General features: G+C 41.8%; 1 protein-coding gene and 1 long non-coding RNA gene across 3 annotated transcripts in view; one reads left to right on the top strand and one right to left on the bottom strand.

The window, feature by feature from the left end:
- Window positions 1-10,763, bottom strand: part of LOC123508141 (dopamine receptor 2-like) — a 201,489-nt gene extending 190,726 nt beyond the window's left edge. For both annotated transcript variants that reach the window (XR_006675870.1, XM_045261664.1), the window contains exon 1: window positions 10,180-10,763. The gene's annotated coding sequence lies outside the window, so the exon portion shown is untranslated. The remainder of the gene's footprint in view (window positions 1-10,179) is intronic.
- The window catches only part of LOC123508143, an 84,698-nt gene extending 61,012 nt beyond the window's left edge, over window positions 1-23,686 (top strand). Inside the window, exons 2-3 of the long non-coding RNA XR_006675872.1 lie at window positions 20,088-20,168; window positions 23,266-23,686. This is a non-coding gene — a long non-coding RNA (uncharacterized LOC123508143). The remainder of the gene's footprint in view (window positions 1-20,087; window positions 20,169-23,265) is intronic.
- Window positions 23,687-25,000: the final 1,314 nt, after the last annotated feature.

Here is a 25,000-nt window from a genome sequence, read left to right as displayed (position 1 = left end):
ATAAAAAAAAAACATAGATATAGTTGATTCTCATTAATAAACTGTACAGGTGAAAATAATCTACCTGGATCGCGCAATAGTTTTTCTCTTTCAGGATGTTTATGGTTTCACGATTCTCATTTCCTGATTAGTGTTGAGGTAATGATGGATCTTACATGCTCCTTCATTTTCTGTCATAAGATGAATATTCGCTCGGGACAAGAAAATTAATCTTCTCACGAACCTTTGCGCGAGTGGTGAAAGAGATGCAGAAATAAGCAAGATGAAAAAGGCCAAGAGAGAGAGAGAGAGAGAGAGAGAGAGAGAGAGAGAGAGAGAGAGAGAGAGAGAGAGAGAGAGAGAGCAACACCTATGCACACACGAAAAAAAAAATAGATAAAAAAACAGCATTAGAAAGGTGACACGCAAAGCTCAAAACGTGACAGCCATTATGATAATTAACACACACCACCTGCTTTACTGTCACGCGGCATTATTAATATTACTTTTCCACACGAATAAAAACATCGCATTTCTTTTGCCCCGACAATTCAATTCACCTTTTTTTTCCCACCTTCCCTCCAAATGATCGCATAGGAAGTTATATTTGGAAAGTTTACAAATCCGCAGGTATTCAATTTTTGCAGATGGCCTTCAAATCACGTGGCCAATATCCTCTTCCTTTATAAAGTGCATCGCTTCATTGCACTGGCAGGCCGTTCCTTGAGTTTCCAGCGAGGGAGTGGGCGTGGGTTTGATTCCTGCGACCTCTGTGCTATGTTTGACGTCACCAGCGCACTCAGTATAAGAAAAGACACAAGTACGTTGCCTTAGATATAGAAAATGGTTGTTTGTGTATTCATTTATCTATTTTTCTAAGTAAAACGGACACTAGTAATGGATAACGATAAAAAGAAAATGGACACAATTCAGTACCAATCTTTAAACGAAGGCCGAAAAAAAAAATCAAGAAAAACTGGTGGAAAAAATATGTTGAAAGCCTCCCAAGTTCTGTATTGTTATTCTGTATTGTAAGTCTTTGTGATGAGTTCATTCTTTGCTTGGGAACTAATCGTCTGTTCCTCCTACGCCTCACCTATTCATATTCTTTATTTTTTTTCCTCTTCTATTGTGATGAGAATATGCGAAGGTTTTTTACAGGTGAAAGGATGTGTGTGTGTGTGTGTGTGTGTGTGTGTGTGTGTGTGTGTGTGTGTGTGTGTGTGTGTGTGTGTGTGTGTGTGTTGATTTATTTTTTTTCCATTTCTTTGACTTGCATTCCTCTGTGGGATTTGATTCTCCGCAGCTTCTGATGAAAGTCGCAGAAGTTTTATGTTTATGCAGTGTTACTTTGTTTAATGACTTTCTGCTCCCTGTGTGTGTGTGTGTGTGTGTGTGTGTGTGTGTGTGTGTGTGTGTGTGTGTGTGTGTGTGTGTGTGTGTGTGTGTGTGTGTGTGTGTGTGTGTGTGTGTGTGTTTCTGTTTCTACACACACACACACACACACACACTTATCACTCTTGTTATCACATCTACTTTGTAACATTGTCTCTACGGCGTAAAATCGTTAGTTTGATTTCTTGTCTCTGGTTATATCAATCACTATAACTCTCTCTCTCTCTCTCTCTCTCTCTCTCTCTCTCTCTCTCTCTCTCTCTCTCTCTCTCTCTCTCTCTCTCAGTACATTTCCTTGGCTCATTGTTTTCTTGTTGTCGTTCCACGGAAGAGTTATAAAAAGTGTTGATTTCCAGCGCTTATTTCCGTCTGTTCTTGGCGGCGTTTGACCAGCGGCTAAGTTCTTCATTAAGGCAACGCGTCCAACACATAATGCTTCACTTATTGTAGTGTGGAAGGCCGACCACTCTGTCTCTTTCCTGTTTCTGGTTTGTTAAGTGACGTTTATAATGTTTTGTTTACTTAGAGGCAACACATTCATGCTACTACTACTACTACTACTACTACTACTACTACTACTACTACTACTACTACTACTACTACTACTACTACTATCTGAAGAACTTTCCCCATATATATATATTTTCTTCTGCCCTTTTATAGCTTCCCTAATGTTCGCGTGTTCTTTGCACGTCTAAAAAAAAAGTGTCCTTCAGTCTATATTCTGGTTCTAGTCCTTGTTTTTCAATATTATGCTTGTCCTTTAATTATCTTGTTATTTTACTTACTACTACTACTACTACTACTACTACCCACCACCAACCACCACCACCATATCACCCTCACCACCACCACCACCAATATCACGCCCATTGCAACACCACATACACACCCATCAGCTTCTCTGTGTCGACTAATAGTTGTAATGGCATTCAGGACACGACCACCAACCAGGCGCTTGGGGGACTGAGAGGAACAATAGGGCAGGGCGACACCACGAAGCCCACATTACGGCGGTACGTGGCTCTCCTTAACCAGGGTCATATGGAGGCGTTATTAGCAGCTGACTTGTGTGTGAGTGTGTGTGTGTGTGTGTGTGTGTGTGTGTGTGTGTGTGTGTGATGGGACGAGGTGAGGCCTCTGAATGTGTGCGTTGAGGTATTTGTGTAAGTATGTGTGACAAATTTAAAGTAAGAAATGGTTTATACTCTCTCTCTCTCTCTCTCTCTCTCTCTCTCTCTCTCTCTCTCTCTCTCTCTCTCTCTCTCTCTCTCTCTCTCTCTCTCTCTCTCTCTCTCTCTCTCTCTCTCTCTCTCTCTCTCTCTCTCTCTCTCTCTCTCTCTCTCTCTCTCTCTCTCTCTCTCTCTCTCTCTCTCTCTCTCTCTCTCTCTCTCTCTCTCTCTCTCTCTCTCTCTCTCTCTCTCTCTCTCTCTCTCTCTCTCTCTCTCTCTCTCTCTCTCTCTCTCTCTCTCTCTCTCTCTCTCTCTCTCTCTCTCTCTCTCTCTCTCTCTCTCTCTCTCTCTCTCTCTCTCTCTCTCTCTCTCTCTCTCTCTCTCTCTCTCTCTCTCTCTCTCTCTCTCTCTCTCTCTCTCTCTCTCTCTCTCTCTCTCTCTCTCTCTCTCTCTCTCTCTCTCTCTCTCTCTCTCTCTCTCTCTCTCTCTCTCTCTCTCTCTCTCTCTCTCTCTCTCTCTCTCTCTCTCTCTCTCTCTCTCTCTCTCTCTCTCTCTCTCTCTCTCTCTCTCTCTCTCTCTCTCTCTCTCTCTCTCTCTCTCTCTCTCTCTCTCTCTCTCTCATTAAGACGCCGCCCCTTTACAGCCGCCCTCCCAGGAGCTCTTCCATCGTCAGCTTCTTTCTTCCTCTCTCTACATCCATTTCCTTCAGTTGTAATTGTCTAGCCGACCTGTGACCTCAGGGAGACACACAGGAAGGGAAGGAAAGCCGGTGTTTTATTTTATTCTTTTAACAGTGTTATTATTTTCCTGTTGAGAGAGAGAGAGAGAGTGTGTGTGTGTGTGTGTGTGTGTGTGTGTGTGTGTGTGTGTGTGTGTGTGTGTGTGTGTGTGTGTGTGTGTGTGTGTGTGTGTGTGTGTGTGTGTGTGTGTGTGTGTGTGTGTGTGTGTGTGAGTGTATAAGCACATCTGTTTTTTTTTCAGTATTTCAAATATTGTTCACTTTTAGCTTCAATTTCTTTTCAAACGTTATTTTATTTTAGCTACTTTGTTTTTCCTTTTTCCAGTTTTATATGTTGAGTGATGGCTATTAGAGTTACCAATCAACACATTTCTCTCTCCTCCTCTTCCCCTACTCACTGTATTTTTCTTTTTCCTGGGTCATTTCCTGCGTGAAGTGAGACCAAAGCGCTATTGGATATTACACTGTCTTGAAAATCGCCGCCTCTTATTACAAAACCAACATCTTTCACAATTTCATCATCCTCATCTATTTCTCTATTAGTTCATCTCTGTTCTTCTTATTCCGCCATTACTCTCACATTAGTCAAAGGTAAAGTGTTATATGTTCTTTTTTTAGGTGTTTTTGTAACCTTGTGTTCTTGTACGATTGTGTATAAATGTATCTTTTTTTTCGTGATTCTCTCTCTCTCTCTCTCTCTCTCTCTCTCTCTCTCTCTCTCTCTCTCTCTCTCTCTCTCTCTCTCTCTCTCTCTCTCTCTCTCTCTCTCTCTCTCATATTTTACTTTTCTCCTTTTTTTCCTGCATTTCTCCTTTCTTTTCCATTTGTGCTTCCTTCATTCACTTACAGGAACATTCTTTCATTCTTTCCTTCTCGTTTGCCTCTCATTTTTCCCTTTTTCTCCACCTTCTCTCTTTTTTACGATTGTTCCTTTTCACCATTTCTCCAACTTTTCTTTTTTATTCTTCTTTTCATCCTTCGTTTCATCACGGGTTGAGTCCTCCGGTTGTTCTTTCCTCTGTTTCCCTCGCCTATTTTTTCCCCTTCCCTCCGCCTTTTGTGTTCGTGCTGGCGAGGTCAAGCTTCGTGCAAAAGTTGTTTCCTAGTTCCCCCTCCCGGAGTGTTTCTGAAGTCCCTCAAAGACCTTCGTAAATTATGTGACGTGTTGTTGTTTTATTCTCTCTCTCTCTCTCTCTCTCTCTCTCTCTCTCTGGCATCACCATCACTCCCATCATCTCCTGTTTCCTTCCTCTCATCCATCACCTTCTTAATCTCCTCTTTTCTCTTTCTTCTTTTACTCTTTTTCGTTTTCTTTTCCTCCTCCTCCTCCTCCTCCTCCTCCTCCTCCTCCTCCTCCTCCTCCTCCTCCTCCTCCTCCTCCTCCTCCTTCTCCATCCGTACTTCCTCTTCCATACTTTTCATTACAAATTTTTCTCTTAACATTTGATTCTCTGAGTAATACCCGCAGTGGTAGCTTAGTCAGACAGACAGCCTCGTGAGTCCCAGTAAGGTTGTCGCTGTCTGTTCTTTCCTTTGTATTCCTTTGTATTCTTTTTTTCTTTTCCTAACTTAAATGCGTCACGTCACACCCTTCTCAATGGATTTTTATCATTATTGCACTCATCTACAATTTTCTGTCTCTCTCTCTCTCTCTCTCTCTCTCTCTCTCTCTCTCTCTCTCTCTCTCTCTCTCTCTCTCTCTCTGCTCTGCGATGGGCCTTGACCTCCGCTTGAATGCTAATTTCCTCAAATCATCACCTTTGAAATAAATTTTGGAGAGAGAGAGAGAGAGAGAGAGAGAGAGAGAGAGAGAGAGAGAGATAATAAGCGTGATTGCAAAACAGGGAAGTAAGAAAAAGATGGAGCTGAAAATTATAGAAAAATACAAAAAAAAGAAAATTATCACATGGACAGTATATGGAGAGAGAGAGAGAGAGAGAGAGAGAGAGAGAGAGAGAGAGAGAGAGAGAGAGAGAGAGAGAGAGAGAGAGAGAGAGAGAGAGAGAGATACAAGAAATAATGAGGTGAAGTAATGGAAACCGAACTAAAGTATTCTAGGTTGCATTGACTCAAATTTATGCCCTGCCCTATTCCAGGCTGCCTTTGTGGAGATGGACTGCGGGCGTTAGATTTGCCAGTAGAGCGTAAATTTTCCCGCGCACACAAGACCAGAGAAATCGGCGAAGTAAGAGGGAGAGGCTGGGACGTTCCTCTGAGTGATTGTTTTTTCAATTCTCATTTATAGAATTATTTAACGAAAGTGATTGTCTCCTTTTTTCTTGCTCTCCTTCCTTCTCCTTTATTTATTCTTCCTTTCATTCTTTCGTCCCGGTTTTCTCTTCTATATGATTAAATAAGGTTTTCATTTAGTCTGGTAACTTCATAACGCGTGAATGAACCTTCTGTTACCTGTTTATTGTGTGTTCTCGCCCTTGTGTACCGTGGTGTGTTTTCATATTCATTCTGGTGACTATTTGGTGATTTTATACTGCTTCAGGAACTCATGTGGGGGATCAAAATAGTGATGACAGTGGCCATTAATCTTCTGACCCCCCATAGACCCTTCCTAATGTCAGTAAAATGGTCTAATCATACACAAGGTTAATGATCTTCCTCTTTTTCGTATTCATGTCCATCTTTCTCCTCCATCTCTTTATCACCTTCCTTGCAACCTCTTTGTCGTTCCCTTGTGCCTCCTTAACATGAGTATCTTCTTCCTCATCACCATCACTTTCCTTATTTTCACACTAACATCTCACTTTCATCGTCCACTTTCCCTCCTCATTGTGCTTCTCTTCAGCCTAGGCCTCCTTTCCTTCGCCCTTCTCCTGTCCTCTTAATTTCATCGCATGGGCTCAAATTAAAGTTCTCCCAAGGTTTGTGTTAGACGGTGGGTGGTTAGCGCTGGTGGACTGGACAAGTTTGAAAGTTGTTAGCGGGACAAGAAGAATACCAACCCCGGCCCTCTCGTGGCGCAGAACGTACTTAGAGAGAGAGAGAGAGAGAGAGAGAGAGAGAGAGAGAGAGAGAGAGAGAGAGGAGAGAGAGATAATAAAAAAAGGGGGTTGTTCGTGATTAATTATTTATCTAATCAATCACTTTATTTAATAGGAAGGTAATAAGTCACTTGACAGGTGCATTAGAACTTTAGAAATGATTTTATGACTGAGCTCAATTGAGAGAGAGAGAGAGAGAGAGAGAGAGAGAGAGAGAGAGAGAGAGAGAGAGAGAGATGAGAAAGAGAAAAACATGGGACATTGTAATTTTCTCAGTATACAGCACAAAGATAGCTTACAAATAATACATGTCGATATAAAAAGAACAAGAGGACTGTAAAAAAAAAAAACATATCTCCATTCATAAAACCATAAGGCTGATTGTTCCTCTGAGTGGGAGGGAGAAAACGAGCCTGACAAAATATATATGATACCAGCTTAGAGTCTTTTTATTGACTGTAGATCCATCACTACTCACGCTAATTTTTCAGTAATATTTTTCTTATGTAAGAGAGATGAATATTAGAAAAAAAAGAAAAAAAAGTCCACTGGAATAGTAGTCTCCGCTGATTTGTGAACGTTCCATTACGTAAACTTTGATACGTAGGTAGTTCGATTTTCTTTTTTTTTTCATTGGTCTCTATCGTATTTTATTTAGTTTGTTTCGTTCATTTGCTATAATCTGTTTATATTTGTTTTCATTTTATATTCTGGAGGGATAGAACGTTACTGAATTTCTCTCTCTCTCTCTCTCTCTCTCTCTCTCTCTCTCTCTCTCTCTCTCTCTCTCTCTCTCTCTCTCTCTCTCTCTCTCTCTCTCTCTCTCTCTCTCTCTCTCTCTCTCTCTCTCTCTCTCTCTCTCTCTCTCCCCACAAAGAAAAGACGACAGGAAAGTTTCATGATTGGCCTAAATTGATCAAATCGCAGCATATTTTTCCATGTGTGTTTTTTTTTATTTTAATGGAATTTGTTATTCGTTTGTTACCTTCCTTTTTCCTCCTCCTCTTTCTAGTCCTCGCCCTTGTTTTTACCCTCTCCTTCTCTTCTTTCTCCTCTTCCTCCTCCTCCTCCTCCAACTCCTCCTCCTCCTCCTCCTCCTCCTCCTCCTCCTCCTCCTCCTCCTCCTCCTCCTCCTCTTCCTCCGCTTCCTCCTCCTGTTCGTCTTCATTCCTCATTGACGTGAAGTTTTTACTTGTGTTTGGTGAACGGAGAAAGCCTTTATCTGCTACCAGTTCGCCTCCTCTCACTGCTGCTGCTCCGCCTCGACCCTTTTCCCTAATATGCATAAGCCCGTCACCGTCTCACCATCTCCTCACTCTCACAGTTACGTCACTTTTTAAGCCTTTTGTCCTAAAACTTTCCGTCTCTTCCTTCATTTTTCCCCCTTTGTTCTCTGGGTTTTCATGTATCTGTGAACGTTGTATGTTTTGTGTCTCCTTGTTTTGCTTTCACCCCTTGACTGTTTGGTCTTGTCTTTGATTGTCTTTGCGTGTCTTTGGGTGCTGTGCCGTGCCGTGCCGTGCCGTGCCTTGCCTTGCCTTGCCTTCCCTCAGACCGTGGGTGACTTTGCGGAAAACATGAGTTGTTGTGAGCAACATCTGAGGACGAAGGGTTGGTTGGCAGCGTGTGTAAGTCATATTATGCTTTTGTCACATTGTTGTCACTCACTTCGCTGCACATGTTTTGGCTCTCCAGCTCTAAGACTCGAGGAAAGTGATGCGTATATATGCAACACTTCAAACACACACACACACACACACACACACACACACACACACACACACACACACACACACACACACACAGACACACACAAGTTCCCTTCACTCTTAATAACAACAAGCTTTTCCTCTTTGTGAATCCTCTTGCTTCTGTTCCCCTAACGCATGTTCCATTCCGCATTCTTCCACGCATACATTAAACACATCTTTATTAACCTCCTCCCTTCGCTGCGGAGTCAAAACACGCAAGCACTATTCTATTTCTGTGTGCTGGGATGACTTGTATCAATTTATTACACTGTAGCTTTGTTGAAGGTAAGGATGTTCTTTTACTCTTCCTTTCCGGTCCGAGGCAAGTCACCTGTGCGTCGCTGTGATTAGTAGCATGGGAGTGAATAGGTGGGAAGGGCAAAGGTAGTTTTTCCTGGACTGCTCTGAGAGATAGAAAAGGGGAGAGGAAAAGTGAGTGTGGCGTGTTTCTAGAAAGGGAAAGAAAAATGTGTGTGTGTGTGTGTGTGTGTGTGTGTGTGTGTGTGTGTGTGTGTGTGTGTGTGTGTGTGTGTGTGTGTGTGTGTGTGTGTGTGTGTATGTGTATGTTAGAGAGAGAGAGAGAGAGAGAGAGAGAGAGAGAACCATTAGATTAATTACTTCCTTGTGTACGAGGAACATATCAAAGACACCTTTACTTGCCTAAACACGTGAATTAAAAGTTTGAGGGAAGCATTTTTCGAGGCCAGATATAGTAATGACGAGATTCTGTACTGGTGGTGTGCCTTAAACCCGTTCAATACTGAGAGGCTTTTTTCCCAGGAGTTTTGGGTGTGATCAGACCATTTTGTTGATATTAGGAAGGGTTTATGGAGGTCAGAAGATTAATGGCCGCAGTCTTCACTATTTTAATCCCACATAAGTTTCTAAAGCTGTAGAGAATTGCCAAATACTGCAAATAGTAAGCAGAATGATTATGGAAACGCCTCATGGTACTGAAGGGGTTAAGAAACAAGAATTAATTAGCAACTTCAGTCTTTGATTTGTCGCCACACGAAAGTTTTGATCATGACGTAAGCTTCTCTCTCTCTCTCTCTCTCTCTCTCTCTCTCTCTCTCTCTCTCTCTCTCTCTCTCTCTCTCTCTCTCTCTCTCTCTCTCTCTCTCTCTCTCTCTCTCTCTCTCTCATTAGTGAATCACCAGCCTTGCATAACTTCGTATAGGTTTGAAGAAAATTATCACAAGTTTGTCTTTTTTAATTGGAATGCCGTGAATTTGTTTTAATGTTTGTATTTGTTATTCCATCCGTAACTTCGCTCTCTAATTTTGTTTAAGGCTTCGTCTCCGCTCCAGTGACTTCCGTGGGTCTAGAACTCTTGTCTCCTTTCATCATCTCGCGGGAGGAGGAAGAACGTGTGAAGTCCGCTCCGGGATTTCTTTCGGCTTTCGTTTTCATTTCAAGTTTCTCTTTGTAATACAGAGCAATAAGTTTCATAATCGACCGGAGAAGATTCGTATTTGTATTCTTTTACCTTATTTTACCCACGCACCTCAGTTTTTGGTGTATTTTCCTTCTTTTTCCCCCATTAAAGATTCTTCGGGAGTGAATGGAGCTCTTAGTGGGAGTCTGGGAGCCTCAGCGCGAAACAATAGTGTATCATCTCATTTTCTAATCTTCCTTCTTAATGTGAGGTTCGTTGTCCCCCCGAGGTTGTGTATTTTGTTAGCCGTGAGATCGTCCAAGGGTGTGTTGCGGCGGCGATGTGCAAATCCTTGTGTATATTCTGGGAAGTTTATTCGGGAAGTATGTAAATTTGCGACACATTAACTCTCGCTCATGTTGCGTTGCGGAGGTGTCTCTCCTCGGTTAATGTAAAGTTCATCTCGAGTGTAAAATCGTGAAATTGTCCCAACATTTTTTTTTTTTCTTTTTGCGGGATTTTTGTTTATATATTTATTTATTCATTTACGCTTTCGGGTTAGAGTTTGGTTAATAAATGTTTCGTGACCTGAAATAAAGGTGAAATGTATCATGTATCGATAGAGGGATGAGAACATTGACAATACAGCGACGGAATATCACCCTATTGTTGTTTTCACTGTTGTCCTTGACCAGCAAAGAAAAAAAAAAAAAGTGCCGCCGTGATGGATAAGGTACCTAGAAAAGTGTATATCATTCACTGTACTTACCAAGAAATCTCAAACTGATTTTCCCCAAGCAGGTGTTCCTTGTGACAGGTGTGCAATTAGTCACCGCTACAACTCAGGTGCGCCAGGTGTATCCGAGGCTAGCGATACCCTCCAATCCACTGCCAGACTTTAACTAGAGATGAATGTATAACTATTTTTCTGTATGTAAGTCACTTGTTTCTTTTACCTCGATCAGTGTGTTATCGATAAGTTAGCTACTGTCCTAAATTTTGCCGCTGGTGATTTTATTTTCATGTCACGTAAACGTCGAAGAAACAATATCTTTATTGAGTCTATGATGCAAAACTTTGTGCTCGTTTGTGGTGCAAAGTTTTACTACAGCGGCAGGATGAGTTATGGCCGGATGCGGGGCTGTCTTGTGGCGTGAAAGGTAACAGGTCACTGGAATGCAGCGTGTAATCCACAATCGCGGTTCAGGACTCACGGCGCGGGCGACTTGCGCCGGTCAGATGAACAAGTGCGGAGCGGTGAGCGGCGGGCTATGGAGAGGCGCCACTCCGCTCACCAAGGAGGCACGCGTCGAACTGCCCGGCGCCCTGTAGCCTCCCGCGCCCACTCGCGTCCCGTCATGACCAGCCCGCCGCCGACACACCATGAGTCGTGTGCTTGTTCCTGCCTCGCGCCTCGTCTGTCCAGTGTCAGGGCGGTTCATTAAGCCATCCGGTGGTGCGCTAATTAGGTCTCGCACCAAGTTTGCCTTTACAGCCTCCTAATTGGCTTATCTTGGTATTTATTGGATGGTGCGATATCTTATCTTCTTCATGAATCATTCTTCTGTTTCTTTTGGTCACATTTATTGATGCACGTATTTATTTTAGGTGCTTTGTGATGCTGGATATTGTTGTGATGGTTCTAACTAATAGTGTGCTACAGTGAAGCCTCGTGGCAGCTGGTGGTGTCTGGCTGAAGTACTGACGCTCACACAACATCACAGGAACCTTGAGTAATGCTCCACACCACGGCAATCTCACCGGGGCTTCATAAAGGTTGAAAATCTTACCACTGCACCGCCGCCGCAGCTGTGTGGGGAATTAATGGAATTTCCGTTTAAATATTTGCACTTTCTGACAGCAGCTGGGACAGTATTTTAGGAGCCTCAGGTCCATTACGTGTATAGCAGGCGCCGGCACGCACCACTCACACACACACACACACACACACACACACACACACACACACACACACACACAGAGTTAAGGAATATGAGAAGGATGATTATATGTTTTTACATTTACTTAACCCCTTCAGTACTGGGACACATTTTTACCACGAGTTTTTTTTGTGTAATTAGACAATTTTATTTACACTAGGAAGAGCCTATTGAGGTCAGAAGTTTTATGACCAGAGTCCTCACGATTTTAATACCCTCATAAATTTCTGAAGCTGTATGAAATCACTAAATAGTAACCAGAATGAATATGTAAACACTTCCTGGTACTGAAGGGGTAAAGTACACGCTCATTTCTTTTTGGTGTTAATCGATTTATGTTCTTCGCTTTTCATTGCTTTATTTCGTGTTAGCTGAATCGTTCATTAATTTGTTATTATTTCTTATTTTCACTCTTCAATTTGGCATTATTTAGCGTCTTTATTCGTCAGTTTGACATTATATAGTCTATTTCATTAGTTTGCCATTAGTTTGTTGATTATTCCACCAGTTTAGCGTAAAAATCAAGTGTTTATTACCTCAGCAGCTCACGTTGTCTTTCTTCCATGCCTGGAACAGAAAACGTGGCTAGAACACACTCCATATTCTGAAACACTTCCGCGCTGCACCTTCACTATTTTCAAAAGGCTCTAGTTGAAGTGACACGGGTTTTTATTACTTACTTATTTTTTTCTTTTATCTATATCATGTAGGCCTTTCACGGGAATTTATGGGGTAAAGGGGATACTTTTTGGGGTACCTCTTATCTCATAGCCCACCCGCTTAAGAAACCTTTGCCCCGAGTGAGGAAGCCCAACCTACATTCGGACCGTTTTAAGGATGTTTCTGTAATTCTAGTGACACATATATTAACAAGTTTTCAAGATTATCGACAAGAAAAATACTCGTTAACCCCTTCACTACTATGACACATTTCCATACTCACTCTGCTTACAATGTGGTGATTATAAACAGCTTCAGAAACTTATATTGAGATTAAGAGAGTAAAGACTTTGGCCATTAATTTTCTGCCCTCCATACACCCTTGCTAATATTAGTAAAATGCTCTAATGGTACACAAAACTCCTGGTGAAAAGTAGTCAGTAGTAGAAGGGGTTAAAACTCGGCTAATCGTCTCCATGGTCTTTGAAAATGGTCGTGGTGAGAGAGGGAAGGGTTTCTGAATATGGTGCAAAGTCAGGACGGATAGATAGAGACGCAGATGAAATGACGTCAGTTTCTCCCTCGGGTGTGTGGAAGGTGAGTGGACAGGCAGGTGGCAGATATGAGAGTGGGGAAGGTTAAGGGAGGTCTTTGTGTTGCTATGGGTCTTTTAGGCTGGTGATGAAAGCTGACGAAGCTTATTGGTGGTTCCGTCCCTCTGTGGCTTCTGTTTTGTACATTTTTAAATTTCCATCTGATTATTTCCTGGCCATGACTCAGCTTTTACCTTTCAAAATACAGGTGTCTTGATATATTTACGTTACATTTGCTTCACTTGCTAATAGATAGATAGATAAATGGATGGAGAGAGAGATGTAGAGACTTTTTTTGCTGATAGATAGATAGATAGATAGATAGATGTGAAGGCCTTTATTACTGATAGATTGATATATAGATAGATAAATGTGAAGACCTTTATTACTGATAGATAAATACATAGAGAGAGAGAGAGATGTAAAGACTTTTATTGCTGATAGATAGATAGTAAATAAATATATGTGAATGCCTTTATTATTACAGATAGATAGATAGAAAGATAGATAGATAGATAGATAGATGTGAAGGCCTTTATTACTGATAGATAGATATATAGATAGATAGATGTGAAGCCCTTTATTAATCTCACCAAATGATAGCATAGGGGTATAATGAGCAAAATAAATAAGAGAAGCTACGAGAAACCAGTGGAAAAAATTACGTGTTTTCTCGCCAAAAAACTGCCTCCTTTTCGACTTATCTTGGGTTTCTTAGCTTGAAATGTTGGTAAGGTAAGGTTAAGCTATTAATAGTCACTTACTTATCAAGAAGAGACCTACAAATGACAGGTAAGTTATTGGAGTTAGCTTGTCTGGTGTCGCTAATAGAATACCTATCTATCTATCTATCATACTTATTTAATTATCTGTCACCATCATTATCTATCAATATATCTAAATAAATATCTATGAATATACCTATTTACGTATCATTGCCATTATTTATCTATCTATTTATCTATCTATCTATCTATCTATCTATCTATCTATCTATCTATCTATCTATCTATCTATCTAAATAAATAAATAAATAAATACCTATATATCTACCTATTTACTTGTTATTGCCATTACTTATCTATTGTATCTATCTATCTATTTGTCTATCTACTGTATCTATCTATCTTTCTATCCATCCATCTATTTATCTATCTAACTATCTGAATAAATGAATATCTATGTATCTACCTATTTACCTATCATTACCATTATTTACCAACTTACCTATCTACTTACCTACCTATCTATCAATCTATCTGTGTATCAGTGTATGTATCCCGCCAATTCTCTAGCAGGTGAAACAGATGCAGGCGAGGCAGGTGAGTGAGTCCGTGGCGGTGCTCTATCAGGACCTAGGCGGAAGTTACGAGTTAGTCATCCTGGTAATTGTTATGACCACTGTGCCTCGTGCCTCGTGTCTGCTGCCTGCCTATGCTGTGAACCCTTCCCTTCTCCCTCACCCCTTCCCCCCACACACACACACATGCAGGCACACACACATTATGTATTTACACTGACCATTTAGGATTACTGCCAATACAACAACAGGAGAGATAAATATTGCATACTTATGGATATTAAAGGTGAAACGTCATCGCCATACATAAACACACATAGATATTCGTGTAGGGGAAGGATTCTGTCGTTCTGCTTATCTGCCATTGCTTGTCTTAGAGAGAGAGAGAGAGAGAGAGAGAGAGAGAGAGAGAGAGAGAGAGAGAGAGAGATTAGAGGAATGTGGCTAAGAGGGAGGGTTGAAAGGTGGAAGAGAAATAGGTTTGGGGATTGGGAGAGGAATGGCCAGAGAGTTGATGGACGAGGGGAGGCCGTAGAGAGCTCAATAGGATGGGAGAAGAGGTAAAGGTTAGAGAGAGAGAGAGAGAGAGAGAGAGAGAGAGAGAGAGAGAGAGAGAGAGAGAGAGAGAGAGAGAGAGAGAGAGAGAGAGAGAGAGAGAGAGAGAGAGAGAGAGAGAGAGAGAGAGAGAGAGAGAGAGAGAGAGAGAGAGAGAGAGAGAGAGAGAGAGAGAGAGAGAGAGAGAGAGAGAGAGAGAGAGAGAGAGAGAGAGAGAGAGAGAGAGAGAGAGAGAGAGAGAGAGAGAGAGAGAGAGAGAGAGAGAGAGAGAGAGAGAGAGAGAGAGAGAGAGAGAGAGAGAGAGAGAGAGAGAGAGAGAGAGAGAGAGAGAGAGAGAGAGAGAGAGAGAGAGAGAGAGAGAGAGAGAGAGAGAGAGAGAGAGAGAGAGAGAGAGAGAGAGAGAGAGAGAGAGAGAGTAATAAAAAGCTAGGTGACATGTCCAGGAAGGAAAAGAAAGGACATAATGAAACCAGGAATAAAAGATTCAACGAAGAAAAAAAGAATAAAAAGAAAAATGAAGGAGACAGGATTGATCAGAGAGAAAGAGATCAGAGAGAGAGAGAGAGAGAGAGAGAGAGAGAGAGAGAGAGAGAGAGAGAGAGAGAGAGAGAGAGAGAGAGAGAGAGAGAGAGAGAGAGACGGGGGGGAGTTTGTTCTGATTGTGGTAATTAGACAGAGGATGAGTGACGATCTGCCAATGTCCTCCTCTGTAAACCTCCTTAGGGTCCCGCTCTAGTCCATTTGCCTTTGTTGGAGGAGGAGGAGGAGGAGGAGGAGGAGGAGGAGGAGGAGGAGGAGGAGGAGGAGAAGGATAAGGAGGAGGAAAAGGAGGAGGAGAAGGAGGAGGAGGAGGAGAAGGAGGAGAAGGGGAAAAAAAGGGAAGAGGAGAAGGAGGAATAGAAGAAAAACAGAAGAAGGAAGAAGAGGAAGAGGAGAAAGGGGAAGAGGAAGAGGAAAAGCAAGAGGAAGAGTAAGAGGAGGAGGAGGAGGAGGAGGAGGAGGAGAAGGAGGAGGAGGAGGAGGAGAAAGAGGAGGAATACAAAGGAATACAAAGGAAGACAAACAGCAACAGACCCTTAGGTCCTTACTAGGCTGTTTGTGAAAACTATCTACTAACTACCAGTGGTAGAGACAGGACAGCAAAGCAGAAGGCTCCTCCCACCTGCCCCTCCCTCCAGCCGAGGCTGGCAGGAAAAAAAAGGCGAAACCATGTGATATTAAAAAATCACATGGAATTTTAGTAGAGAGTGAAAAGGAAATGTGTAATCTACGTCTGACTACTTGTGTTTGTGGGGGAAAGTGTTAACGCTTGGTGAATGTCATGTGGTGTGTGCATTGTGTACGTGGATGCACAGTGTGTATGTCGAATGGGTGGTGCGGCAGCCTTGCCTGGCGCTTTCTAGGGAGGCAGCAGTCAATCAGGCCCCAGCTCCGTTCAATCCACTGAGATAGCATACTTTCCCTGTAGGGACGCCGTACGCTGATAACCCCTTGCAACATTGATCCCTGGTACTTAGTTCCCGATGATGATCAATGGTTGACAAGGCCCTCTCCAAACACAGCCCGTCACAGGTCGAGAGTAGTAGTAGTGACCGTTCACTCTGGGCTATCTGTGCGTGTATGCAGTGTAGTGTAGTATGTATGTAAACACAGTGTGGAGTCAAAAAGGTGGTGCGGCAGCCTTGCCTGGCGCTTTCAAGAGAGGCAGCAGTCAATCAGGCCCCAGCTCCGTACAACCACTGTAAAAGTGCACTTCCCTTTAAAGGGCGCCGCACACTGTATGGTTACCCCTGCAGCGGTGACCCTGGTACCTTAAATCCCGATGATGGTCACCTACTGTCAGGGCTCTTGACTATCCACAGCCCTTCACAGATCGAGAGTAAAAGTAGTGACCGTTCACTCCGGGCTATCTGTGTCATGTATGGAGGGTGAGAGTAATTTAAACTAACGGGCAATTTAATTCCACGATCAGAGGCCCGGGAGATAAAAGAAAAAGCGCAAATTATTCGGAAATGAATAGCGACAACCGGGGATTACATTCAAAGTATTTATCGAGGCGAACTTTGAACGTTTCGATAGTACCTGAGTTGACAACATTTGATGGCAGACCATTCCATATATTGACTATGCGATTAAAGAAAAAGTGTTTGACTTCATTTGTTACAAAACGCTTACCAACAATTTTGAAACCATTGCTTCTGGTGACATTTGACTGGTCGACTGATACGTATTTTTGAATATTCATATTTGCAAACCCATTAAAAATTTTGAAAAGCATGATAAGGTCGCCTCTTACTCTCCGTTTCTCAAGAGAAAATAAATTTAATTCCTTTAGGCGTTCCTCGTAGGATTTGTTCCGCAACCTTGGGATCATTTTTGTTAATCTGCGTTGTATTTTTCTAATTTTTCAATATCTTTTTTGTAATACGGTGACCAAAACTGAACATTGTATTCGAGATGTGGACGGACGAGTGAGTTATATAATGTTAATATTATTTTTCAGACTTGAAAGTGAAAGATCGTCCAATGAAACCAACTAATTTATTCGCAGTTTTGACGACTTCAGTACAGTGTTTGCTAGGCTTGAGGTCTGCTGAAACAATGACACCAAGATCTTTTTCTTTGTCCACACTCGTCATTGGGATATTATTCATCTTGTATGTCGCCTGAGGATTTTGATTTCCTATGTGTAAAACGTGGCATTTATCTATATTGAATTTCATTTGCCACTTGTTTGACCATTCGATGAGAGTATCTAAATCTTTTGCAAAAGTTGTCTTTGGCTTTCTGAGTCTACTCTGTTTGCAATTTTGTGTCATCTGCGAATTTTGAGAGCTTACAATTTATTCTTTCATCAATGTCGTTAATATATATAATAAAAGAATAGGTCCCAGAACTGATCCTTGAGGAACGCCACTGCTTACGTTAATCCATTCTGAAGATTTACCATTGATCACAACTCGCTGTTTACGATCAGACAACCAATCCTCGATCCACGCTGCAATGTCACCAGTTATACCATGCGCTTTTACTTTGTTGATAAGACGTTTATGTGGCACTTTGTCAAAAGCCTTTTGGAAGTCAAGATATATGACATCAACCGCTCTAGTGTTGTCGTACAAATTATATATATCATGGAAAAAGTCAAGTAAATTTGTTAGACATGACCGCTTGTTTCTAAATCCATGTTGTGATTCGTTTATTATGTTGTTACTTTCTAAGAATGCAACAACTTTATCCCTCAAAACTGTAGGAGGAGAAGAAGGAGTAGGAGGTGGAGGAGGAGAAGGAGGACGAGGACAAGGAAGAGGAAAGGGAGGAGGAGGAGGTGGAGGAGGAGGAGAAGGAGAAGGAGGAGGAGAAGGAGGAAGAGTAGATAGAAAAAGGAAGAGGAGCAACAAGGGAGGAAGAAGGGGCATTGGAGGAGGAAGAGGAGGAAGAAGAGAATGAAGAATAAAGGAAAGGACAGGAAATGAAAAAAAAAAAGGAAATTATGTTACAGAAGAAGAAGAAGAAGAAAAAGAAGAAGAGAAAGAGAAGAAGGAAGACAAAACGGTAGAAAGTAGATAAGGAGATAAGAGGAAGTCAAATATAAAAGCGAATAATAAGATAAAATAAAATAATGAGTGGAATAGAAAACGAGGAATAGGAATAAGGAAAAAATGGATGAGAAAAATATTAATGAGTGATGAATAAAAGAAAAAAAATCAGATATAGAAGTGGAAAGGAAGGAAAGATGAGGATGCCAATGATTCTCTCTCTCTCTCTCTCTCTCTCTCTCTCTCTCTCTCTCTCTCTCTCTCTCTCTCTCTCTCTCTCTCTCTCTCTCCCTCAAAAAGTGACCTCCTGGCTCTCTCACATTTATAAAAGCCGCGGGAAAGACAAAGACAAAGATTTATCCTCGAACTCGCAGTTACTGAAAGGGTTAGCAGCGAAGACAGGACAGGGAACTAAATGTACTTTTGAGAATAAATTGTTCTCTCGTTGGATAGATTATGACTTGATAGTTTTTAGTTAACCTCTTCAGTATCACGAGTTTGGGTATGATGATTATGATTGTATTTACTTTAGGAAGGGTCTATGAAGGTCAGAAGGTTAATGGCCAGAGTCTTCACTATCTTAACCCCCATATTAGTTTCTGAAGCTGTATATAATCGCCAGACAGTAAACAGAATGAATATAAAAACACGTCATAGTGCATCGTCTCTTATGTGAGTTGGTGCATTGGTGAGTGGAGACCTGTGTATTGTTCACTTGTCACTGTTTGAGTGGGATGGATCGGCGAGCAGTCTAACACACCTTACCTTTGTTTGCCTTCACGCTGTCCCTCATCGTCCCATCCTTCATTTCCCATGCAAATTTCCATCACATCCACCCTTGTGTCCCCACTTTACGCTTCCTCTCGCATTGTGTATCGTCCTGAGGCGCGCACCTATTCTCTCCTCTCTCCGCTCGCCTCCTCGACATGAAAGGAAGGTAATTAAGGAAAACGAAAACAAGACCAAGACTTCCTGGTCCGCGAGGAAGCATTTTGAAAGCGGGAGTTTGATTCACCCTGAGAAATAAGGCTTGTGCTCTCCTTTCCACGCTGTTGTCGTCCGCCGCGGTGAATCAGGTACCTAGCTACGTATTTCATGTTCACGCCACGAGTCTTTACAAACAGGGGGTTACTTGACATCTAATCAGGATTTGAACAGGCATCATTGAACTTGTGAACTTTATCCCTTACAACTTAAAAAATGCAATAAGAAGAATTACTATTTAACTCCATATTCATTCTGTTTATTATTTGGTGATTTTATACAGCTTCAGAAACTTTTGAAGATTATGGCCATTAATCTTCTGACCTTCATAGACCCTTCCTGAAGTCAATAAAATGGTCCAATCGTACACAAATCTCAAAAGAAAAATGTGTCCCAGTATTGAAAGGGTTAAGAATCAATGGAGGCTCAAACAAGTGTTGACCAGTTTCTTATATCGCAGAATATGCATGAGCTAATCTCTCATGATAGCACTGAATGATTAAAGAGCCAGACAGAAAATATATATTACTTAGAAAATTTATCCGTGCTTAATTACTCTGAGTCGAATTGCACTCCACGGGTTTTTACAGGGAGAGGGAGCCGGCCAGCGCTGGGAAACAAAAATGAAGTAAATCGCTAATTTCCGCTGCAGAGAAAAGGGAAGAAAATAACGAGAGTTCCGGAAAGGGTTCGATCTGTTTAATTCCGATGTGTTCTCTTTTGCAATATTTCAACCTTGACGGATGTAAAGAAACAAAACTAAAGCAAGTAGAATAATGTTGTGTGTTCAGAGTATGATAAGAACCGTTTATTGACAAAAGAGACACTACCATGAGTTTTGGGTGTGGTTAGACGATTTTTTCTACATTAGGAAGAGTTTAAGGAGGTCAGAAGATTAATGGCTACAGTCTTCACTATTTCAATCCCATCTTAGTTTCTGAAGCTGTATAAAATCACAGAAATAGTTACCAGAATAAATATGAAAGCGCGTTATGGTACTGCATGCATTAAGCACAACATGAAGATATAAGTTTTAATAGATATATCAAGTATGCACATACACTATATACGTATACTTTTCTAACACTGTATTTTCTTTGTTCCAGAGACAAGACTGAACTTTGGCGCCACATCTGCCGAGCCTCAAGCGCCTCCCGTTCCACTCCGCTACCTCGCCGTGACTCCAGGTACAGTGGTAAAACTTCACACTATTCCCGCCGATGGCCTTGGTTCTCTCATGCAAATCACGGTGTCGGCGGATAATTTCTTTAGTGCGTTGCGCGTATTATCGTATATTTTTATTCGCTCTACCTCGGAACGCCGCTCCATTTTTCAGAACGCGAATTCACGAGGTATTTCTTTTACAATCACGTGGGGATCATCCTGTCTTCCCCGCGGCGGCCTTAAAGTCATGATATCCTTCCCCGCCTCCCGCACCGACCGTCCCACCAACCACCCCACGCCATCCTGCCACGCCACGCACGCTTCAACGCAAAACTTGAGCGGCTCGTCTTGTCACTCTCGATAGGAATTCTTTGAGCTACATTTTTTGTGACTAGACCACACTCGATTACGAAGAGTGATATGGAGTTTCACCGCGACTCTCTGGTACACTGACGGCGCCTTATGACCTCGCTGTTGTGGCGCGGAAAACACCATTCATTAAGCGCAAGTTTTACTTTCTATAGGAATGATTAAACTTGACGACTGCTTTGACATGGCAGCGTCCTTTATTCGTTCAGTGGTGTTGTTGCAGCAGCCGAACATTCCGCGTTGGTGAAAAATATTTATTACACTTTAACGTGAACTTACCATTCAGTTGCTAAACATCGATTCTGTGGCGGAAAAATTACTGAACGTCGACGACATACCACGAAGCCAAAAGACTCAGTCTGACAGTATCTAACAGCAATGGCTCACATTCATTTTAAGCGAGCATCCATAGAGCAGAGCCTCAACTCTACCGACCTCGCCCGAGACAACACATCACAACACAGCACTGGGATGAGCCGGCAAAGTTATCAAAGCCGCTGACCTCAGAATTATTCCAACAAGGAGGGAAGGGAGGGCGAAGTCTCATTTGCCTGGCACAAGCGAATACCGAGAAGAGAGCTGGTGATTGTGCCACGGTGGAAACTCCCAATGAAGACAGATTTTTTTTTATGTATGAGTGTAAACAGGCCAAAAAATACCTACTTAATTGCAGATTTGATCATATATTGTTGTTAAGACCACGCAAACACGGCTTCTGAGGGAATGAGCCGCCAAGCACACCCACAACAACGTAGAGGAAGTAAACTGTTGCATGTAAACTGGCCTGGTTGCATTAATCGCACCTCTGCTCCTTCATTTTTCTTCCTTCATCACCTCCTCTTCCCCTTCCTTCTCACTGCCCCCTCCCTCCTGTTCTCTCCCAGAAACATCATTGTCTTCCTCATAATCTAGGAGGAGAGACTGTGGAAAGTGTTGTTCCGGCTTCCTCCTGAGACATAACCTCTTCGTCTCTTCCTGTTTCTCTTCCTTCCTCTCGTCGTCATTCTCCCACTCTCTATCCTTCCCCCGTCGCTTTCTCACAACTTGCTTTCAGTCTTCTCTTCCCCTCTCTCAGTCTCTGCTTTACTTCCTTCCCTTCAGTCCTCGCTCCTAATTTTCCCTTTGTTTCCTCCTCACACTCACATCCCTCCTCCCTCTATCCTTCTCTCCCTTCTGCTTCTAATATTCCTTTCTCTAAGTCCCCAGAGGAGGTTCTACCAGTCAACACGTATACGCGTTTCTGAAGACTAATTAAGGAGAATTGGAACCTACACATTTGTTTCTTTCTGCCGCTCTTCCTCCTTCCGGGCCGCAGTGTTTATAAATGTGGCTTTACCTTAGGACAATATTTATCTGCAGGTGTAAACTCATTGGGGGAGTTTGTAGGGTGTTTACTGCGCTGTGAAGATGGTTTGGTGTCGAGGGTGATGGTGTGGAGAGGCTCGGCTGGCTGGTTGGGTGTGGTGGTGTAGCGTGGTGTTGTTAGCCCATTCAGTGGCATGACGCGTTTCCATATTCCTTGTGTTTACTATTTGGTGGTTTTATACAGCTTCAGAAACTCATGTGGGGGAATTGAAATAGTGAAGACTCTGGCAATTAATCTTCTGACATCCATACACGCTTCCTAATGTCAATAAAATGGTCTAATCGTACACAAATCTCAAGGTAAAATGTGGCACAGTATTGAAGCGGAAGAATAAATGAAGAAAAGAAGGTTTTATGGTATTCCTGGTGCAGTGGATATGGTGTGGGTGTGGTTAGGATGTATATATGCGGCTTAAAATATGGTGTGGATATTTTTTAAATGGTAAATGACTGCAGGAATAAAGCTTCTGGTGCTGATGGTGTGTGGATGTGGCTGTGTGGATGCTGGGTCTGTGGATGTGATGATGTGGGTATACAGAGCAATTAGTGTGGTCAGCAGGCAAGTTTGGGTGATTGGCTGCCTTCACGAGCCTTGAAATAACTCTTACGTAACTTGTGGGGACTTGCAGGCTGGGCAGGGTAGTGACAAGATTGCTGAGGTTTGTGTCAATGGCCTTTCTTGTTTGTCTTCTGCAGCGTCGCCCGTGAGTCTGCCTCGATAGGAGTTAGAGGAGTCAATTAGCCAGTCAGTCAGTCAGTCGGTCAGTCAGTCAGTCAGTCAGTCGGTCAGTCGGTCAGTCGTTCAGTCAGTCAGATAGTTAGTCAGTTAGTTGAGTTAGTTAGTTAGTTAGTTAGTCAGTCAGTCGGTCAGTTAGTTAGTCAGTGAGTGAGTGAGTGAGTCAGTCAGTCAGTCAATCAGTCAGTTAGTCAGGGAGTCAGTCCTTCGATACTGGGACACATTTTTACCTTAAATTTTGTGTGCAATTAGTCGATATTTATTTGCATTAGGAAAGGTCTATGGAGATCAAAACATTAATTAATGGCCATATGACTATTCTAATCCCCACATAAGTTTCTGAAGCTGTATGAAATCACCAAATAGTAACAGGAATGAATATGAAAAAGCATCCTGGTACTGAAGAGATTAAGGATGTGTGTAAGATCTTTCTGTTGTGAGTTTCCTTTATTTTTCTCGCTTCTCACGTTCATTTGCTTCACTGTTCTTCTCATCAGTCACATGCGTTGCTTTTGTTTTATATTTCATGCCCTACCATCGTATTTTGAATCCGTCTTTATTTTTTGGGTCATCATTCTTAATCTTTATGCTTGTTTTATCTCACAATGATCGCTTTTTTGTTTTTATTTATGTGTCTTTTGTTGATGCAGAGTCAAGATGTATTAGACTAAGAGGTGAACGCACTTCGGCATTATTGGAACCGCTGACGTCACCATGTGTATTGTTTACGTCTGGTGTTGTGGTGGTGTGTTCACGTGTGGCAGATTTTATCAGCAATTGTGTACTTTTCACGGGCTTTGTATTACGATATTAATAGTTAAATGGGTAAAGCAAGAGTGTGCGCTGTATTTGGATGTACACCTGGTAAGGACAGCAACCTAAGATACCATAAATTCCCATCTAATGATAACCTTGCTAGACAGTGGATCCATAAGTGTTTCCGTTCAGACCATATTAATATTAAGTATGCTGTGGTTTGTGAACGACATTTTAGTTCAGCCCAGATTGAACGAAATCTGAAGTACGAGCTTTTAAATTTGCCAGTTCCACGAACTGTGAGAAATTTAAAACAGGATGCAGATCAGAATCTGCCATCACGAGGACACAGATGCCAGGGAATCGGCCATCCACCAGCATTTAAAGGTAAGAAACTGTGTATTTTGTAAGTGGTGGTGGTGTTTGTAGTAAATAAGTGGTGGTGGTGGTAATACTAGGTTCTAGTAAAGTAAGTGGTGGTGGTTCTAGTCTAATACATCTTGGTTCTAGTGAAGAATGTGGTATGGTAGTGGTTCTAGTAAAGTAAGTGGTATGTGCTATGCTTGTGAAACGATCACAGTAGATGCTGGTGAAGCTAATACTAAGTTGGAGGGGCAAATATTGTAAGTATGTGGTGGTAGTTTAAATTAAAACATGGTAGAGATGGTGGCATATCCCCATATTTTCTTGCAAATCACTAAGAAACGTAAAATACAGTTAGTGGCATTATATCTACTAAACTTAGTAACCAAGATGCTAAAAAATAACAACTCAAATAAAAGAAATATGCGGAACACCTATATTCCACAATTAAAATGTCCTAGTTGGTTGACGTTACGATTTTGGGATTTAAAAGCCTCCCACGCTACGTCAATGATTTCAAGACTGAAGTGCGTTCACCTCTTAGTCTAATACATCTTGATGCAGAGTATAGTACGTAAAGTTGTATGTTTCATTATAAAGGGGAAATAATAATTGTATACCTTAAAAATGCCACTTTCTATGACATTAAACGTTTTCTGTGAGTAATAATGGTGGACTAAAGCAGTACTAGCCGAATTATTTCATTTTGAATAAGTAGAAAATAAGACTTTTATACTTAACCCATGAACCAGAAATAAAATCTTATCTAACCCAAGACATGATATAGCTTTTCTCTCTTTCTACGAATAATATTAGTTGCAAAAACACGAAACTCACGCACCAGTCTTCCCTGAACGTTGCCTTTCCTCACGTGAAGCAGCAACGCTCAGGCCTCGCATTCTCAAACCTTTCTCTGTTTCATCTCCACCATTTCAAGAGGTTTATTTAAATTGACACGAGTTTTCAAGGAAGTTTTTACGGTTCTAGAGGCAGAATGACAAGATTTCTACATTATTAACTAGAGAAACACTTATGAAAACCCCGCTAGTCATTTTTGTGGTCTTGGAAAATAGTCATAGTGAGAGAGCAGAGAGTTTTTAAGGGTGTTTTTTACGGTTTTACAGGCAGTGACAAGATTTCTACATTATTGACTGGTGAAACACTCTTGAAAACCCTACTAATTATTTCTGTGATCTTGGAAAATGGTCATGGTGAGAGAGCAGAGCATTCTTAAGGGTCTTTTTACGGTTTCAGAGGCAGAGTGAC

This window comes from Portunus trituberculatus, chromosome 24 (assembly GCF_017591435.1).
Source record: "Portunus trituberculatus isolate SZX2019 chromosome 24, ASM1759143v1, whole genome shotgun sequence".
NCBI lineage: Eukaryota > Metazoa > Arthropoda > Malacostraca > Decapoda > Portunidae > Portunus > Portunus trituberculatus.
This window is presented reverse-complemented; position numbering and strand designations above follow the sequence as displayed.